Source organism: Carettochelys insculpta, chromosome 1 (genome assembly GCF_033958435.1).
Source record: "Carettochelys insculpta isolate YL-2023 chromosome 1, ASM3395843v1, whole genome shotgun sequence".
NCBI lineage: Eukaryota > Metazoa > Chordata > Testudines > Carettochelyidae > Carettochelys > Carettochelys insculpta.
Genome location: NC_134137.1, coordinates 276,025,650 through 276,046,283, shown reverse-complemented (window position 1 = coordinate 276,046,283; position 20,634 = coordinate 276,025,650).

Sequence of the window (20,634 nt, the reverse complement as noted above, 5' to 3'; positions counted from 1 at the left end):
CTAAAATCCAGGCTGGTGTCCTCAGCAGGTAGTAGAAATTAGAAACCAGCCTAAAACAACTCCAGCAGCACCAAATTCTTGTAAGAGTACACTCTGCTCCAGTGGTTCCTTGCCACCGGGGCGCATACCAGCACAGATACTTCTGGTTTTTGTGGCTTCACCTATGCCAGAGAGCTGCCTCCCTCCCATTTAATTACACATGGAGCCACAAGCAGCATTACAGGTTAGAGCCTGTACAGTTGATTATGGGGTGGTACCTGTGTGTGAGACAGAGAGATAGACATACCTGACTACCGTGGGAAATTACAAAGCTTCAGACTTTCCTCTGAGCTGATCACAGAAGCCCCATACAAGTTTTTCCCTGTATCCTTAAAAAGAAAAAAAAACAACAGAACATTTTTTTTCTTTAAGATTAAGGAATTTAAAGTTAAATTAATCTGGACAAGTGCTGAGTATGGGGACTATTCTGTTTGGCCCCCATCCAAGCAGGATGCCCCTCTCTATTCTTAGTTTTAGTCAACATCACTCTTAGGCTTGTGCCTTACTTGCATGCAATGTCAGCATCCATGGTGGAGGCGATACCAAGAACCCTAAGATTCTGAAGGCAGTTCTGAGAAGGTCTCCTATAGCCCACAATTCATGTCAAAAATCCAGGGTTGGGCTGACATAAACCTAAGTCCTAGTCTGGTACAGTTACTAAATAGATGAGAAAGCACTGGTCAACTAGAAACCGTCCAGAATCTGTCTGGTCTTCTGCAAAGGGCAGGGACCGTGCATATTGCAAAATTAAGAAACGGTTTTAGACCACAGTCCCACAAAGCTTTTAAACCCAGCTGCCTAACTTTAAGGACATGAGTAGTTCTATTAGGATTACTCACATACTTTAAAGTAAGCATGAGTCTTTTGGATCAGTCAAGTATGCTGTGTTTTGAAGGTAAAAAAGTAGCCATGAGGACGTATAAAGCAAGTTTCTCTTAAACCTGTTAGCATTATACCCCAAACAGATTAATGGATTCTCTAGCCTTTGTTTCTCTCACATTCTTTTTATGCCAGTGGCTTTGCTGAATTTTGCAAAACCAAAATAAAGCCACTGGGCACAAGAACTAGAACTTGATTTAGAACAAAACAAAGTGCTATGTAGTCGTAGCAAACATACTTTCAATCTGGACAAAACAATCTCCAAATAATTAAAAGAAGTACTCTGAACTATTTGAAAACAACCAGAAGTCCCGTGGCACCTTAAAGACTAACTGATATTTTGGAGCATAAGCTACCGTGGGCAAAGACCTGCTTTATTAGACCTGCTTTATTAGATCTAATGAAGCAGGTCTTTGCCCACAAAAGCTTATGCTCCAAAATATCTGTTAGTCTACAAGGAGCCACGGGACTTCTGGTTGTTTTTGAAGATACAGAATAACATGGCTACCTCTCTGGCACTCATCACCATAAAAGGCTTTGAACTATTTGGAAATTCTTAAATTTAACCCCCAAAGCACGAGGCAGGATTTGAAAATGAGGCCCCTATTAATATGGATGAGAGTTTCACATACACAGCTAAAAATTCCTGCACAGTGCATGAACTACTTTTGCCTAACAAAATATATATTAATCTTCATGTGCTGAGTGTTATTGCCAATGGGAGTTGCATGGCAAAGGGCCCATGCAACAGACTGAGAATATACTCTTAAGCATATACGTCTGCAGAAATATTGCTTTAATCGTAATATGCCAGCTGACATCTATCCCTTTAAGTATAAATAGCTAGCAGACATTTCTTTCTGCCAGTGTAGTCAGCCAAAATTCTTCAGCAGACAAGGCCAGTCAGGTAAGAGATTTACCCTCTCAAGGGAGCAAAAACCTGGCAGACCTTCAAAATAAACTTCCTAAAGGAAAGGCATGAAAGGAGATGATTGGGGTAAATATGACATCCCTAAAAACGCCATAAAGGTTTACATTGTGACTGAAGAAACATACAGGAAGATAACCTAGAGACAGCATTTTCAACTTTGAAACAGGAAATGTCAGGCAGAATAGTTCTTCAAAAGGCATCGTAAGAGCCACAGAATTGATATAGTAGCTATAATGAATAAGAAGGGAGAGCTCTGGATTAGAGTGACTGCCATGCTGAAGAGAGGAAGGGCTAACACAATACCCATCTTTAAAAAGCAGGAAAAGGAGGGGCAAGGAAACTATCAACCAGGCAACCTGATTGTAATACCTGGGAAATGACTAACATACAAAACTTTTCATTTCCCAATGCCTGGAGGATTGAGGGAGGTTCATTAAGAACCAGCATGTATTTACTCAGAACAAATCATGCCAAACCAGACTTCCTTCTTTGACAGGGTAACTTGCTTCGTGCATAGGCATAACGTGGTGGACATAATATACCTGCACTTTAGCAAGGCTTTTGACACAGTACCACATGACAGTCTCATGAACAAGCTGGAGAAATGCAGGTTCAGTAGAACCATCACTAAATAGGTACATAACTGGTTGAACAACTGAAAACAAAGAGTACGTATAAATGGAAGGTGACCATCCATCCCATTTTTAATGGAACAGTCCCTAACTTAAGCCCCTCTTTCTGGTGTCCCAACTTTAAAAAAAAAAAACAGGCAAATTGTCCTGGATTTTTTTCTTTGGCGCTGCCCCCATTGGTCAGTCATGGTCAACGCAGCCACAGCAACCCGTTAGAAAGCTCCTCAGTTCTTTTTCTCCCTGCCCCCAGCCAGGTCAGAGGCAGAAGCCCGTGCCACGGGGCAGCTGATCCTCTGGCTCATGGCATTGCGCAGACAGGGTGATGCTCCCACATCTACTGCTGGTGCACAGGTTTGAGCTGTTCCTCCGCACCCAGCCCACATACCTGCCAACAGCTTTGCTCACATACCCGCCAACGGCTGCAGGGGTGGGGGACCCAGCTCCATGGCTGGCAGAGCCCACAGAGAACAGGGACAACAGTGGACCCCTCCTGGCACAAAGCCTCTAGTTACCCCACTCCCTGAGCCCTGGGCTACCCCCTTAATTACTACATCAATGCACCCTGAGGTCTCCCGCTAGCCACACACAGCTTCTACTTACCACCTGGCCACACTGAGACTCTGACTACCCCTTCCCTGCACCCTGAGCTACTCCCCGGCCACACACAGGCTGGGTGGCCTGCTGGGGTGAAACAGGGTGGAGGTGGCACTGCCTCCCTGGTCCTGCCATAAGCACTTAGCTTGAGACTGCTGGCTCCTGCCCCCAAAACAAGTCATGCTACTCCTATACCTGAGGCCCTCTCAGGCCAAACCCCATGCCCCTTTTTCCCCCACTCGCCCCTGTACTTTTTATAGAACATGCCGTTGTGGGGGGGGCACATACTTCTGATTGATTGTCATTGAACTTGCTTGAATTTGGGCAATTTTACCGCATGTTCCATATTCACCATAGAGAAATGTGGTGCCCCTATATAAACGGAATGATGTCAGAGTGGAAGGAAGCTCAGGTGGGTCTCCACAGGGAACTGTTTTGGGTCTGGTGTTATTCTACCTCTTCTTTAATGACCAGGGTGTAGTCATAGCAGATATGCAGATGACACACAGCTAGGGAGGACTGCAAACCCATGGGTGGATGGAGTTAAAATTCAAAGGGATCTTGACAAATTGGAGAACTGGGCTGTAGTCACCAAAATGAAATTCAGCAAAGACAAATGTGAGGCACTGTACTTAGGGGGAAAAGCGGGGAAAGGAGGAGCAGGGGAACTATAGACCAGTCAGCCTTGGCAGGATGAAAAATCAAATGCACAAATACAGAATGGGGGAAAACTAGCTTGGCAGTAACTCAGCTGAAAAGGATCTGGGAGTTGTGGTGGATCACGACCTCAACTTGAGCCAGCAATGCAATCCTACTGGGGGACAAAAGCAAATGCAATTGTGTTGCATTATCAGAGGCATAGTGTGCAAGTTGCGGGAGGTGATAATATTGGTGTACAGTATACAGAGACTTCCCTGGAGGGTTCAGGCTTTGCCCCTTCCTGCCTCCATTCCACCCCTTTTCCTGAGCATCCTCCCCCAAGCAACACAGCCCAGGGCATTCGTGGGGCCCCCATGCCCACCAGCAGCAGTGGGAAGCAGAGCAGCCTGGTCTCAGTTCGCTGTACTCCTCTGGCTCCCAGCTGCCTCCTCACTCTGCTTCCCACTACTGCTGGCGAGTATAGAGGGTGGCTCCACCCTTTCTCCCAAGGCTCCTCCCCCACATGATGTGGCTTGGACTAGGTGGAACCAAAATGGGCTGGGACTGGGTCACGCTGCTTCCTGCTCCTGCTGGTGAGCGTGGGGGCAGGCTCAACCCCTGCTGTTGTCACCAGCCCCCCTGCTATTCCTTCTGGGACACCCTGGGTCATGCAGGGGCTCCCCAGAACATGGGGTCCAGGGCAGTTGCCTGGAACTGTCCTGTAGACAGCATGGCTCTGGTTGTACACAGTGTTGGTTAGGCCTCAAGAGGCATCTCGTGTCCAATTTCAGTCACAATGTGTAGAAAGGATATAGGGAAACTGGAAAGAATCCAGAGGCAAGTCACAAAGATGGTCCACAGGATGGAATGAAGCTATATGATCACAGGTTGAAGGAGTGAGGCAGGTTTAGTTTGGAAAAGAGGAGACTGAGGGGGGACATAATGGTGGTCTTCAAAAACTTGAAAGGCTGCCATTAAAAGGATGAAAAGTTGCTCCGTTGCCACAGAGGGCAGGGCAGGAGGCAATGGGTTCACATAACATCAGAGTGGATTTACGTTCAGTCTCAAGAAAAGCTTCCTAACTCTAAGAACAGTAGGACAATGGAACAAGCTGCCTTAGAAAATTGTAGAAGCTCCTTTGTTGAAGGTTTTCTGAAAGAGGCTGGGTAACAAGCCAGCTTCCTCCAGGCCTGGGTGGGGAAGCTAGACACCCTACTCAGCCTCAGGCCCTGCCTCCATTCCACCTCTTCCCCCAAACCCTCCCCTTAGTGTGCCCCACCCTCCGCCTTTCCCTTCCTCCCAGAGCCTCCTGCACACTGTGAAACAGCTGATTGTGGTGGGGTTGGGGAGCTGGCTTCCAGTAAGTGCTGGGCACCTAGCAAGTCTTTTCGATGGGTGCTCCAGCCCTGGATGGAGTCGGCCCTCATGAGCTGCATAGCCATCTATATTGAATGGTTTAGACACCAGAAATCCTACTTCTTGGCAGGGGTCAGGCAAATAACCCGTGTTCTCCCTTCTAACCCTACAGTTCTAGGATTCTGTGATAAGGTTAAAGCCACTCTGCAGTCTCTGGGTTAGTCCTCAGACTGTGGCATGCAAAAAGGAAGGGACATTAATGTTAAGGGTCTGCACACAGTGTGGTAAATCTGTGTGTATGTCTTCATTGCACAGTTATCCCAAGTGATGGGCTCCCAGGTCTGAGTACTGGGTCACCCTCGCCTGGGTGTGTATGTCCCCACACAGCAAAGCCCCATCTAAGTCACTGTTTCTGCACCTTCTCATGGACATCTGGGGGACAGCCCCATATTTCAGCTGCCATCCGGGCATCCCCATTTATTTTGCCAAAGGAGCTAATTGCCCCGTATTCCACTTTTTTACTAGTGCGGGTGGCTGTCACCCAACTTCCCCTGGCTGCAGGGAGCCGGGAGCCAGACCCGTACGGCAGCGCAGCTGCCGCCTAACTTCTCCCAGCTGGGGGAAGCCGGGAGCCAGACCCATACAACAGCATGGCTGCTGCCCGACTCCCCCCAGCTGGGGCAAGCTGGGAGGCGGACCCGCTTGGTGGCATGACTGCCACCCAACTTCCTCTGGCTGGAGGGGAGCCAGGACCTGGATTCATGTGGCAGGACGACTGCTGCTCCACTTCCTCCAGCTGGCGAGAGTTGGGAGCCTTGCTGGCAGGGCAGCAGCCTAGTTCCTGGTGCCCCAAGTCATGAGGCAGCCATGAGCTTCAGCTACCCCCCCACACCCACCAGTGATGTGGCAGCCCCAAAGGGCATCCCCCACCTGAATCCCAGTAGAGTGACCATCCGTCCTGTTTTGGCCAGGACAGCTTCATTCCCCCATGTCCCATATTTGGCTGGGGGAGATGTGGTCACCCTGGGCATAAACCCACAGGTCTTTACTCTTGAGACACTTCAGGATTCATTTCTTGTCATCTCTGTTAATTGTGGAGAACTTGTCTGATTTTTGAGAGGTTTGGAGGATGGGCACTGGAGGATGATCAGCACTTGACTGGATTTGATGGCATTGACAGCGTGAAGTGGGTACATTCCTGGTCAAGTTAAAGCAGAGCTTAAAATTTCGGCTTTACCCTCAGTGAGGTCAGAAATCCTGCTCTTAAAACACCTCAAGACGTGGGTCAGAGTTTTTCTCTGTGTGGATAGCAGGAAGTTTGGGCTAAAACTCAGATAGGAACCTTAGATAACTCTACAGTGAAAACACGCCATACATTCTATACTGGTGTCCTCCTGCATGTCTGCAGTACTTCAACGAAACAGATTAGAAATTCTTTATTCAGCTTCATTTTAACACAATAAAAATCTCCATGGGAGAATTCAATATAAGAATGACCATAGACAGTGCACAGTATTTTGGGAGCTCTTTTTAAACAGATTCAATTTGTTCTACTCTGCCCCTAAATTTTCGGAGAGCTGCAATATTTTGCATTGACAGCACATGACTGCCCTTAGGCATTATCGGGGCAAACTATAGGTCACGAAAGCTGGGTACTCAACTGCTCTTTGACCCCGAGAAGGCATTGGAGATAGCGTGGACTAAATAAACTAACTGGAAGTTCATGCCACAATGATCAGAAGTAAAATAGTAGATATTGACATTAATACAATCATCTTTAGACTACAGAGTTAATAAACATGGGGCAGTTCATATCTCAGAACTATTGTTTCAGGCTCTCTGCAGACTCAAACATGCCATACTATTGGTTTAGAGACAGTTCACATTTGAAGAGTTTTCCTTTGAAGAGTTTTCCTTTCAAAATTATAATTCTAGCTTTACATTTGCCACGAAAGCCAGATTCTAAGGCCCAATTTTGCACAAATTGTGTGGCCCTATGGACTCTGTGACCACAGTACAATTCCCATAGCAAATTTTAGAAGTCTCCTAATTTGATTAATTCAAAGCACTGTAATGTAGACTTCAAAGAGCATCTGTGATCTTTTAGTGCCCCAGGGATGCTCTCCAAGAATAGGGTGTCTTTGCTGCCACATAATGAATGATCTGCTAGCGTATGGACCAGAGAAAACACCATGAACAACTAAAAGGGCTACAGGTTTTATCTGAGCAAGTGTGACTAGACAAAAGTACAGACAGACAGATTTCCTTGGAAGGAGAGGGAGACCAGATCAATTTGGAAGAATAAAACCTGTGCCAAGGTGGAGTACCTATATGCCACAACTGGGAGCTTCAGAAACAATCAGACCCAAACCAAAATGCCAAATTGCATCATCCCTTGAGTGACAACAATATATACTCAACCTTGCAAGCTACAGCCTTAGAGGGTACCGTTAATTGGCTTAATGAAAAAAGATCAAAGAAAACAGTCATGGATGCCAGACAACAAAAACCCATCATTGGCTTAGAGACATATACATCAGAGTCGTTCTTACAATGCTTAGCATTCATACAGGAATTTCTTGATAGGGTATCCTCAGATGACAGTAACCCCAAGGAGCTGCTGATTACTGATCAGCAGCTGCTGATTAGTGAAGTCTGATCTATGAAAGAGAGTAAGTGAAACTGACACACACAATGATTGGTAAGTAGTGCCAATTTACATCAGTGGATATACCATAATAGCCGTGTCTACACTAGCCGGCTATTTCGAAGTAGCCGTGCCAACTTCGAAATAGCGCCTGCCGCATCTACACGTGCCGAGCGCTATTTTGAAGTTGAAATCGACGTAAGGCAGTGAGACGTCGAAGTCGCTATCCACAACAGGAGATGGGAATAGCGCCCTACTTCCACATTGAACGTCGAAGTAGGGCATGTGTAGACGATCCACGTCCCACAACATCGAAATAGCGGGGTCCTCCATGGCGGCTATCAGCTGAGGGGTTGAGAGACACTCACTCCAGCCCCTCAGCTCTATGGTCGCTGCGTGCAGCAGCCCCTTAAAGCTCCCCGCCCCCTTATTTCGTGTACAGGAAGCTGAGAGCTCGTGCAGGCAGCAGCACTGCCACGTGCACAGCCTGCATGGACCTCAGCAGCCCCAATCCAGCACCCTGCACCTCATGGCATCCAGCCAGCCCCTCAAGCGCCCACAGGGCAATCCCCCCAAGGGGATCCAGGGCTCCCAGACTGCCAGCCAGAGGGGGAAGAGGCAGCGGGGCCCCTCCTGGATGGAGGCCGAGATCTGGGACCTGCTGGGGCTCTGGGGCAAGGAGGAGATGCTCCAGGTAATGGGGAGCAAGAGGTGGCACACGGATGCGTTCGCTCGGCTGGCCGAGGGCCTGGCCTGCCTGCACTCCTGACCACGTCAGGAGTAAGGTGAAGGAGCTGCGGCAGGGTTACACCCGGGCCCAGGATGCGGCCAGCCGATCTGGGGCCACCCCCACCACTTGCCCCTTTTACAGGGAGCTCAGGTCCATCCTGGGCCCCCGGCACACCTCCTCCCCCCGGCCACTCTTGACACCTTGGCCAATGAGCCCCAGCAGGCCCCGGAGACGGAGTCTGCCCCAGAGGCAAGCCCTGCACCCCAGGGGCCCCCCCAGGAGCCCACCCCGGGACGCCAGAGGAAGAGGAGGGGGGAATCCTCCTCCAGCGATGGGGGGCTCTGCATCACCCTCCTGTCCCACAGCTCCAGCAGGGCGTCCGCCCAATGGGCATCCCCCGAATGTGGGAGCGGACCGTCAGGTATGTACCCCACCAGTGCACACCCCCAGAGTTAAGGGGCAGGGACAAGAGACATGACCAGGGCCCTCCACACGCCCAGATGACCATGGCCCCAAGGACGGCAGTGGCAAGTCCCTCAGAAGAGTGCATCAGCCCCTGCCCCCCAGCAGGACAGCGCCATGCCCCATCCCTGAGGATGTGGGGAACGGAACCTAGGGTTCCCCCGTGGGGCAGAGGGGACACCCAGCAGCAGCAGCAGCATCTCCAGGGGATGGGGATGGGGAACCAGCAGCAGAGGGGTGGGGGGACAAGGGCCACGGGTCAGGGCCCACACTAACGGCTGTCTCCACTCTTCTTCCCCCCGTTTTCCGCAGCTGCACCATCGCAGGGCCCGGAGAGAGCCGGCGAGGTGTCAGTGGTCCCGGAGAGCCCACCGGGGCCATCCCAGCAGGTCAGCCCCTCAGTGGAGCACAGACCAGCCCCAGGACGAAGCCGACAGAGGAGGAGCCACCCGCGGATGGCCACGGACCCCCAGCTGCTCGCGACCCTCCGCTGTCAGCTGGAGGTGTCGGAGCGGTGCCGGCAGGTGGAGGAGCAGCGGCTAGAGCTCCAGGAGCGAGCGCTGGCCTGGCGCCAGGAGTCTTGGGGGGCCTTCATGCGCACATTCCACCAGATTGCACAGCACCTGGCCCCCCCTGCCGCTCTCCCGCCACTCCACCCACCGCTCCACCTTCCGTCCCTCCACCGTCTGTCACCCTGGGGCCTGCCGCCAACGGGGCCCATGGGCCTGCGGACACCGGACAGACCTATTTGCCGGTTTTCCCGGCCCCCACCCAGCCTCGACCAGGGCTCCGGCCGAGACGTGGGTTGTGCCCCCTCCAACACCAGGTGCTGGACAATAGGGTGCAGGGCCGAGGACGTTGCCCCCCCACCCCCTTGTACATATTCCTCCCATGTTTGTAAATAGTTTTTGTTCTGCCCCCCCCCATGTACATAGTTCCCCCCTTCCTTCTGTTAATAATAACGTTGCACTGTTTTGTTTCAAACAACATTTCCATTTATTTGAAAGAAAAGTGGGAGGGTGGGTGCTCTCAGGTGCTCTGTGGTGTGGGCATGGGGGCAGGGAGTGTTGTGGAGGATGGGAGGGTGCAGTGGGTGGCTCACCAGCAGCTGGCCCTGCCAGCGTTCACCCCGCAGCCTGGTCAAAATGGGCCCGCAGGGCCTCCCGGACCCGGATCCCCTCAGGGTCGACCTGGTGACTGGGGGCAGCAGGTGGCTGAACGTCGGCCCTGCCGGCCTCCACAGCCCAGCCCTGGAAGAAGGCCTCTCCCTTGCTCTCCACCAGGTTGTGGAGTGCGCTGCACACCCCCACAACCTGGGGGGATGTTGGTGAGCCCTGCATCCAGGCAGCTGAGGAGACACTTCCAGTGCCCTTTGAGGCGGCCGAAAGTCCGCTCGACCACCTGGCATGCATGGTTCAAGCACATGTTGAACTGCTCCTGGCTGGCTGTGACGTGGCCCGTGTAAGGGTGCATGAGCCAGGGCCGGAGGGGGTACGCTGCATCTGTGATGACGCAGAGGGGCATGGTGTGTCCCCCAGAGGGATCTCCCACTGGGGGATGTAGGTCCCTGCCTCCAGCCGGCGGCACAGGCCCGAATTTCTGAACACCTGGCATCGTGGGTGCTGCCAGGCCAGCCGACTTAAATGTCCAAGAGGCAGCCCCAGCTGTCCACCAAGGCCTGCAGGACCATGGAATGGTATCCCTTCCTATTGAGGAGGCGTCCTCCGCTGTGCTCCGGGGCACGGATGGGGATATGGGTCCCATCCAGAGCCCCAAAGCAATTTGGGAATCCCAGGCTGGCAAACCCCGCGATGGCGGCATCCGGGTCCCCAAGCCGCACGAGCCTGTGGAGGAGCAGGGCATTGATTGCGTGGACGACCTGCAGGGGAAGGACATGAGAGAGCACCAGTGAGGGGTGTGCAGGGTATGTCTGGCCCTCCCCACAGGGCTCCCCTCGTCCCCACAGGTCTCCCCCCATCTCCACAGGGCTCCCCCCCCCGCATCCTCTTACCTCCATGAGGACAGCTCTGACGGTGGCCTTCCCCACGCCGAACTGCTGCCCTACAGATCGGTAGCTGTCTGGAGTGGCCAGCTTCCAGACAGCGATGCCGACCCGTTTCTCTACTGTCAGGGCATGTCGCATGGGGGTGTTCTGGTGCCTCAGTGTGGGGGTGAGCCACTGGCAGAGCTCCAGGAATGTCTGTCGGCTCATCCTGAAGTTCCGGAGCCAGCGGTCGTCGTCCCACTCGCTGAGCACCAGCTGCTCCCACCAGTCCGTGCTCGTGGGGTATCTCCACAGCTGGCGGCGTGTGCAGCAGGGGCGGGGCTGGGAGGGCAGCAAGGTCTGGGGCTGCTTCCTCATCCCCTGGGGGCAGTGCCTCTTCCACAAATAAAAGATGGTCAGCTGCCTCCTGCATAGCACTGAGCAGGGCAGCCACTTGTCCTGCAGGGCGGGGTGTGGAGGCCTCTGGCTGCTGCTGCTGCTGCTGCTGCTGGGGGTCCATGCTGCTTCCACGGGGTGTGCGTGCTTGTGGCTCTGCAGACCGCGTGCTGTGCAGGCTGAGTGTGTCTGGGAGGGGCCCTTTAAGGGAGCGGCTGGCTGTTGCCCCGGAAGTGCTAGTCCACCCTATGACCCTGTCTGCAGCTGTTCCTGGCACCCTTATTTCGATTTGGGCCGCTTTGGTGTGTAGACGCTCCCCTGCAGTGCCTACTTCGATATGGTGCTGCCCAACGTCGACGGCACCAGCCTTGGAGGATGTGTAGACGCTATTCATCGAAATAGCTTATTTCGATTTCGCTACATTGAAATAAGCTATTTCGATGTAGCGTCCCAGTGTAGACGTAGCTAATATGATTCAAAACCAGTTAGGCAATAGGTTCCCTGACACCCCTGAACTGTTTGCAGATAGACCAGCTTGCTCCTGAACCTAAATCTGTTCATGCTAACAATCATGTAATGCACTGTAGAAAAGTAACATGTGGCTAGCAAATGGCTTGAGAGTTGCCCTAGTACTTTCTGGGGAAAGGATTTAGCCTAGAAACTGACAGTTGTGCACTCTGAATGCCAGGGTGCCTATCATCCAGTCTGCAGATCAAATGCAGCCCTGAAAAGTCCTAAAATGCTATCTTGCCCTGGCAGTAGCAGAGGAGGACATAGGTGATCAGTAGCCGTTCTTATTGTCGGTAAAGTCACACAGGTAACCTCTCATTCGCCGCTCATGAAAGATATATGTACAAGCAAATAGTGCCACTTTCCTACCTCTAAAATTATGCACAAAACATACAATGGCCCAGTGTTCCTGGCACAGCAGCCTTGATTTGTGGCAACATTTGAAATTTCTGCTATAGTGATTCCAAGCAAGGAAGGAAAACAGCGCTCACATCACAGTTAGCACTTCACCCTGCAGGGCTACTGGCTGTCATTTCACTGTTCAGGGGAGCAAAAGCTGATAGCTGACTGCTTCCTGGCACAACTACACCAGCAGGTGTAGGAGATGAATCATGTAAGGAAATTGCTTGTTAGGCAGGGAGAAAGACCCCCAAACTACACCAGAATACTGCGCCTGGGTCTTATCCAAGGCCTGATTCAAAGCTCAGTGAAGTAGTCCATTGATTTTAATGGAGATTGGGATCGGGATTGGATGAGCTTGCCCTCCTCTATCTAGCACCTGGCGACAGCTTGCTTGTACAGCCCTACACTTAATTTTTTTAATCCAACTCCCATTTTATGGCAGGAGGTTCTGCAGGACCTGTGGGATTCCAGTGCCACACAGGAGTCGACTTTTTCTGTGAACCTGCCACCTATAAAGCACGACAACTTGAACCCAGTGGATCTCCACCCTCCTTCCCCCCATAGAGGGGATCTTTTAGCTGTGGGTGGGCTTGCGCCCACCCACTACTCAGATCCTAATAGGCTCAAGCTCCTACAGGAGGAGGGTAGTGATGCTGGTGGCCTGGTGAAAAAAAAGAAAAGCATGGCATTGCTAGTTTGCCTTGAAAGTATATCACAAATGCTCTGTTTTGCTCAGGACTATGGGAGCTGGGACAGCAGCTCATGCTGAGGGGCATTATGGAAGCAAGAAAGTTTGGTCAATGGACGCTCCCCTACCCCACCTAAAACAAAGCCAAACCTCAGTAAAGGCCTGTTTAGGAGAAGACTATGTAAAGATGAAGAACAAGCCAAATACAAACTGAAGTACAATACAGACTGACGAGCAGGGTGCCCCTCTTCCCTTTTCTTAGAAAGGACGTTAAGCACTGGGATTTTAATGCGCTCTATCATTTTTAGAATAATCACTTTTCCCCAGTGGTCCCCTGCAATAACCTCCTGTTGCTTTGTATTTCAATGAAGTTATCCTAGAATGCCCCACCCATCCTGTAAATTCTTGTAATATTTCTGGCTGTTAGTGCATGTGCTGTTATGTAGCCATTTAGATTAAATATCTTGTGTTTTGTATCAGACAGGTAGTCGAGTTAGTCTGTATCTTCAAAAAAAACAAGAAGTCTTGTGGCACCTTATAGACTAACAGATATTTTGGAGCATAAGCTTTCGTGGGCAAAGACCCTCTTCATCTGACGATGTGGGTCTTTGCCCACGAAAGCTTATGCTCCAAAAAAATCTGTTAGTCTATAAGGTGCCCCAGGACTTCTTGTTATTTTGTGTTTTCTATGACATGCGCAGAGTTCAGCAGTTGTTTTGTTTTCAGCTATCAGTGGAGATGGCCAGAGACACGCTTGCTGTATGCGCCCTCAGGAGGAGATTTTTCTTGTTTTCTGAAATAAATGTAGTTCTGGGCAAAAATGTTTTCTGTGGCTAGAGGCTCACATTTTGATGGTGCAACCATAAGTGTGTAGTACTTGTCACTCCTATATGAGATTTATACTAGATTTGAAGACCTATAAAGCGGTGTTTCTCAATCAGTGATATGAGAACCTTTGGGGGGAGAAGGGGAGTACACTGAGGTCTTCTAGGGAGTACATCAGCTCATCTAGATATTTGCCTAGTTTTACAACACGCTGCATAAAAAGTTCTAGTAAAGTCAGTACAAGCTAAAAGTTCATTCAGACAATAACTTGTTTCTACTGCTTCATATGCCTTACAATGATATGTAAGTACAGTATTTCCATTCCAATTCAATTATTTGATAATAAAATGGTAGAAAGTCAGCACATTTTCAGTGGTAGTCTTTTGTGATATTTTTGCATTTTCTTTTTAAGTAAGTAGTTTTTAAGAAAGATGTAACTTGGTGGTACGCAAAACAAATCTGACTCCTGGAAAGGGTACTTGAATGGCACTTGTTTCATGACCTCAGATTACCTTTGGACCGTATTTTTCACACGTAAGGGCATGTGAGCTAAGTCTGGGGGCACTCATGTTTTTTGGAAAAGGGGTGCGCCATAAAAAAGGTTGAGGAACACTGCTCGCAAGAATGGCCAGAAAGGCAGCTTGCCGGGCAATGGGTGTTGCTGTCTGTAAAAAAATGAAGGAATGATGGATATTTTGTTTTGTTTTTAACAAAGCAAATCTACCACCATCACTACAAATATACCACTGCCCCCCACACATGCCCCTCTGGTTACCTTTTTGATAGCAACCTTTCTGACAGCCAAAAGGTAAATCAAAGGGAGCTATTACAGGAATCTGATGGGCAAGGTCAAACAAAGAGTCCTGGAGAAAACAATGGAAAATCTGGTAACTGGAAAACAGCTCATAAGGCTCCGTTCAAACTGGAATAGTTTGCTCTCCCCAAGGCCCAGCTTAGGAACAAAGGGAATTTTCCATATGCAGAATGCTGGCCTCAGGAAAGGGGCAGGGGGGAGCATGCATCATTAGCAGACAGAGGCCAGCACCAGGGCTGACAGGTGCCCCGAGGGAGCTTGCTGCAAGCAGGACAGGCTACATCTCCCACTTCGGAGGTGGAAATAAGCTGGACCTCCTTCAGATGTGGACAGAGCATTTTTAAGAAAAAGAATTTTAAAAGGAAGATGCACTCAAAATCCCCCTGCAAAATCCCCTCATACGCCGCACTTGCTTGTGTCCTTACCATTAAAACAAGCTATCCATACGGGGCTGATTTCCAAAAGATTTTGGAAAATCTCCCCATTAAAGATACTTGTATATCGGGAGGTGGGGGAAGTGAATTGTCATCTAAATGGAAGATCGTTTTTCCATGATCCTTCCCTTTCCTGCCACCATCTCTGACACACTGAGTAGGTGCCTGTGTCATTTGGTTTTGACCTCAGCTATCTCTAGCCCTACTCCCTTTGTCTCCTGTATAGCACCTTGTACAAGCACATAGTACTTGGCACTTCACTAAATTATGCTTGGGTCAGCAGTCAAAAGAGAGTCTTGAGGGGTTACTGACCTCTGGCACAGCTGTAAGGCCGTGCTATTGGTGTTGCTGAATTCGCACAGGACAGTGGGCAGGGGAAATTATTAACTTTTTATTTAAACAGTAAAGGGTTTTTTCCATGCCAATTCTGCTTTTACCAGTTGCACGCACTTATAAACAACATACAGATAAAGGACTTGACACAGGCAATCTTTTTTTGAAGGAAGCATTAAAACAAGCACTCCAAATAATTTAGTTTAATGTAAATGACTGTCTATTGTTTTATTTGCTCTATTCATTAGACTTTTTGTTAAAAAATCAACGTATATGTTCCAAAGCAAGATTTAAAGAATAAAGTATTTTTTTCCTCCATCACCCTCTCCCAGCTATGCCAAGGATGATGCCACTAACTTAAATGCTGATTAAAACTCAAGTCTGAGCATTATCACATTCTGTTCATTCTATTCTATTGAGCAAAATGTCAGTCTGAAATTATTGCAAATAAATCTAAAACAGACTGAAAAATAATTAGAAGTATCCCCTGGAAACTTACCTATAGGTTCAGTACTGTCCTTTGCAGAGACAGATACATTAGAAAGGTACATAGGGCCCTCAGCCTAGGCCATCTGAAATACTAATGACAGTGAACAGCTGTGTATAGGAGAATAGGTAGTTCTCATGCAGAATTCTTTTTTTTTTAACCCAAGAGTGAGACCAGTGAATGTAGTTGAGCATCAATGGCAAATCCCTGTGTCAAGGCTGATCTTATGCAGAAGGTGGGGGGGGTTGCAAGAACTTTTTAGGATGTTGCCACTAAAGGCTTCTGTGTGAAAAAAACCTCCACAAGGTCACAGATTTGCTGGCCTTAGGAGATATGCTGCCCTCACCCATGTGCAAAAACCCCTCTGGAGAACCCAGGAAGAGGCACAAGGCATGTATCCCTGTGGGGTAACCATGAGATTTTTATCTTCTGTCAGGAGAGAGCTTGAAAACAAACTGCAATTTCTTAACAGTTGACCTTTCAGTCACAGGCACATGCACAGAGAACCATCTGCCTTCTAGAACACAGGAGTCCGGTTATAGTTTTAAAAAGGCAATTTCATTAATAAAATGAAGACAACATACTTGATAAGTATACCTAGCTACTAGGTGTTACAGAGCAACAGAGAAAGGTAGATTAAAACAGAGATTGTGCTCAAGGGATTCAGTTTAAAAGTTACAGTGTACAAGAGGGTACAACAATCAGCCAGAGAAGTCCCAAAAACTAAACCAGAATTTAAAAAAAAAGAAACAAACCTGATCACATCTAACTAAACATCCCCCCCCCACAACCCCCCACTGCCCAGTCACTTATTTGTTGTCCAAGTTTATGAATGGGAATTCTATGCTTGGTTCATGGCTTAATCCACCTCTCCCAACTCACCTTTGCTCACACAAAAGACTGAAGCTGGCAAATCACTGCTTCAGTTTAAAAATCACACTCTTCCCCTTGACCAGGGGTTGACAATCAAAACAGCAAGAAGAGATTTTTTTTTCCAATTTGGTTAAAAAAAAACCTCAATAGTTCAAGAGCTGCAGCATCATTTATTAGCAACATGATCAAAACAGATACAGGCTCATATCCCACAATATACATATTAAAGGAGAGTTATCACACACCACATATCATTTGCTATTTTGATATGAGTCGTTCATTGTTGGACTTTTAGATGTTCACCGTTTATCAAAAATAATCAGGAGGGTTTTTTTCTTTTTACTTTGCAGTTATAGAGTTGGGAGCCACAAAGACGACCATAAAAAGCTGCATGTGGCTCTGGAGCCACAGGTTGGAGACACCTGCCCTTGGTTCACCTGGCTCCTCATTAATGCTTTCTGGAGACCCACAATTTTTGGGTTTAACCCTTTACACGCAATTAATTAACTGACTGCTGAGATGTCTAGAAAAGGGTAGGAGCCTCCCATCCATCACACCATGTCATGCTGTTTTCCATGCACCTCTGCTGGAGAGACCCTGAGATATCAGCTCTATGTCTAAGGCTGAAAGGTACAATTCCCAGCTCCAGGAGACTCTCCTGTATGAGCTTTAATTAAGATAGCTACACTAAAAATTGGAAATGTAGCCACAGTGACATGAATTACTGCAGGGGTGAGCTGCCCTAAGTAGATTCCCAGAGGTTTAGACAGGTACATACTCTGAGCAGCTAGTCCCTCTGGGGCTCACACTGCTGCAGCTGTACTTTCATTTTTAGTGTGGTGTGTCCCTGTGAGCTGGAAATTACACCTTGCAGCTCAGTATGGCCAAATCCCCAGTGATCTAGCAGAGGGGCTGGACAGCTGAGTGATGGGAAGTGCTACATCAGAACAGATACCATCATCGGTAAAGGTGTACTGCAGCTTTGGGTCCAGCAGGGAGATGGCAAAGGAGCAAGACCCTTGATCTGACTGTCTCCAGAATCAAAATTCCGCTTGGCCAGGATTCGTAGCCATTCACTTCTTAGGGCGACAAAGCAAGCCCTGGAGGAACTGCAGTTCTTCCTCACAGCTGTGGAACTTGTTCCAGCACACCTGCTGGGGTCTGAATAGACTGATTCAGAACAGGTAGCTTGTTGGTTAATGAGCCAGAGTGGTAGTGAATGCATAGAAGTGAGGCAGTAGTGTGTCACGGCTCTCCATATAGGAGACTAATCCCTGGGATCTCAAGTTCAGCTTTGTAAACTCCAAAGATGGACAGACAGCACATGACAAGGGGCAGACCCCACTTCAGAGGAAGAAAACTTTGGTGCAACCCTGCTGTGGGTTTGTGCTTCTGTTAGCCAGAGGTATTTCCAGGAGCTAGTTAGTTAGCTGCACAAGCTCACATGTGGATGATCAGTAAAGGGACAATGTATAAGTGGGACCTCAGCAATGTGCCCACTAATTTTCTCCTGACATGTGCAGAATAAATTTTGTTGTGTGCACTGACGCATGTGCAGATGTGCACCACCGGTAGCAATAAATGCCGCCAGCTGAGGGTGCTGTGGGCACTCTGATAATGAGCTGGGTGGATGCCAAAGCATTCAGCCAACAGGAAACACTGGTCCTGAGATATTTATGAGGGAGCTGTCCTCTTAATTGATATACCCTCCCAAATTCCTCTCTTCCCTCTCCATCCTCTCCCCATCACTAGTAGACAAACTATTTACATAGGGCGACCATATCTCCCTGTCCCAAATATGGAACAGGGCAATATGGTGGGAGGGGCAGCTCCTCCCAGCTCCACCAAGTCCCACAGAGCCGGGAAGGAGGTGGCAGCCGCCGGCCCTCCCTGAACTCTGGGGAAGCAGCAACTGCTTGCCATCCCCAAACCCCAGAGCAGTGGCAGCTGCCAGCACTCCCTGGGAGCCCAGAGAAGTGGCAGGGACGCAGCAACCGTCCATGCTCCACCTGGCTTCCCCAAGGCTTGCAGAAGTGACCTAGTGCTCTCTGACCAGCAGCTGCTGGTGGAAAAGGTCACAGCATGGGTGGAGGGCCCAAATACGGGACAATTAGTCCCTTTTAAAAATAAGTCAGGATGCCTTTTCGGCATCCCTCGTACGGGACGGTTGGTCAACCTACACTTACAGTCCATTTGATTCAACTGGTGATGCAAGGGAATTTCATGTACTTTAAGAAATACACTCTTTCAATTTTTTGTCACTTAAATATTTCTTAAGCTTGCTGATGCCTACAAGGTCCACGCCGAGTCCCAGCAAATGGGTAGTGATAGATCTGCAGAGCAGGACATGTGTGTTGTTTCTGCTGCGCACCACCAAGATTCTCAAAACGACCTGTATTTGAAGGAGGTGTGGGTGGAAGAGCCCACAAGCCGCACTTTTCTGGAACCATTTTTTGTGTGGTTTTTAAAACCCCTTTGTTGGAGACACCTTGAGATTTCCCATGGCTAGGCCAGAGGCAGGCCTGCTGACGTGGGCCAGGGAAAGGGGACAGTTGCCCCAGGGCCCAGCATTTCAAAGGGGCCCTGAACTCCGGCTGCTGCTTGGGCAGCAGTGGCAGCTCAGGCTCCAGGCCCTTTAGAAATGCTGCAGCAGTGACGCTGTGCCATCCCGTGCAGCTCTGAAGGAATGTGCCGGGCAGGGGGAGGGGGACTCAGTTAAGTCCTATCTCCCCTTGGCTCCCCCTTCTGCCTTCGGTTCTGCCCCTTCCAGACATGTGAAGCTGAACCCCCTACTACCTTGTCCCAGGCCTCACAGCGGCTGTCAGCCCCACTGGCCAGAGGTTACCAAACTTTCCTAATTCCCAGGTCTACCAGCTGCCCTACCATCACTGACACTTTTGTGTGTTGTTTTTAACACTGCCTGGTTTTAGCCAACCGCCCACATTTCACTGTTCTGTACAGATCAGTTACGGTGCAACATACACAACGAAGAAACCCCATGTTCTAAGCTAGATCAGTGATTGGACAGTTGCTGGGTAACTGACCCTGTGCTGTGCAGTGTCCGGAGGTAAAGGCTCTGTACCTCAGTGTCTCTGTTCTCACTGGTACATCTTGAAGTAAATTAACTACTGCATTGGATATAACAAATTCCCAGAGTTTTAAAGCATCAGCTGAGCAGCCTATTATGAAAATGAAACAAATAAAATACACTGTCCACTGCCCGCACGCTCCAAGATGACTCATGTACCACAGTTTGGGAACTCCGGCCTAGGCTACTTTGGTCAGCAGGAAGGATGGTTTTACCCCCAAGCCTAGCATCCCAAGAGTATAGGTAGGGTGACCATATTTCCCAAAGAGACACTGGGACTTTGCTCCACCCTCCCCACCCCTCACAAGGCTGTTGCCTGTTGCTGAGACCCTTGCAGCGCTGGGGTCTGTGGCCCTGCCCACATGCTGGAAAGCCGTCTCCCCTCCTCAGCTCTGCCTCCCCTGCTGCCGAAGGGGAAGTGAGTGGCCGCACCTCCCGCCGCCCACCCCGCCATTCCTCCACCCCACAGTCCCACTGCTGACAAAATTGGGCATCTGTCCCATTTGCTCTTGTCATCCGATCAAGTCAACGCACGCAAATGGGACAAATGTATTTTCGCAAGCTTATGCTAATTGACCTTTCTGCCGCTTTTATTAAAAGTTTTCTACACTCAGACTCTGTGCTTGCGAGTGGGGAAGCACGGCCTCTCTGAGGTGCCCGGGGTGTGTGATGTTCCCAGCCTACTGGGTGGGGGCTAGAGCCGGTTCTGTGTGAGATGGATGAAAAGGAACCCCTAGATGTTGAACCCGGCCTGGGTTGCTGCCAACTCCTTCCGGCAGAAGGGTGACACACACAGAAAAAAGCGGATCAAAAGAGTGATCTGCTCTTTCGAAAGAGAGCGTCCACACAGCCCCACTCTTTTGAAAGATTGGGCCAGGGATCGAAAAATCA